The sequence below is a fragment of the Brassica oleracea genome, chromosome C1 (assembly GCF_000695525.1).
Source record: "Brassica oleracea var. oleracea cultivar TO1000 chromosome C1, BOL, whole genome shotgun sequence".
Lineage (NCBI taxonomy): Eukaryota > Viridiplantae > Streptophyta > Magnoliopsida > Brassicales > Brassicaceae > Brassica > Brassica oleracea.
In genome coordinates, this window is record NC_027748.1 from 41657904 (window position 1) to 41658214 (window position 311).

A 311-nucleotide genomic window follows, 5' to 3' on the forward strand; every position below is an offset into this window, starting at 1 on the left:
TTACTTTTGCAATATACAGCCATCAGAGCATTCTTCAGAGATCTTAGCACACGTAAGTTCAAGGAAGAAGTCATCGAACAACTTCATCAGAACATTCCGATCATATTGTGTAACCTGGAGAAGATATTTCCTCCGTCATTTTTTAACGTCATGGAACATCTAGTTGTCCACCTACCGTATGAAGCATTGCTTCGTGGACCTTTTCACAACGGATTGATGTATCCGTATGAGCGGCAGATGAAACATTTGAAGGGGAAAGCAAGAAATCTTGCAAAGGTGGAAGGTTCAATAGTTGCGGGGAGTTTGACAGC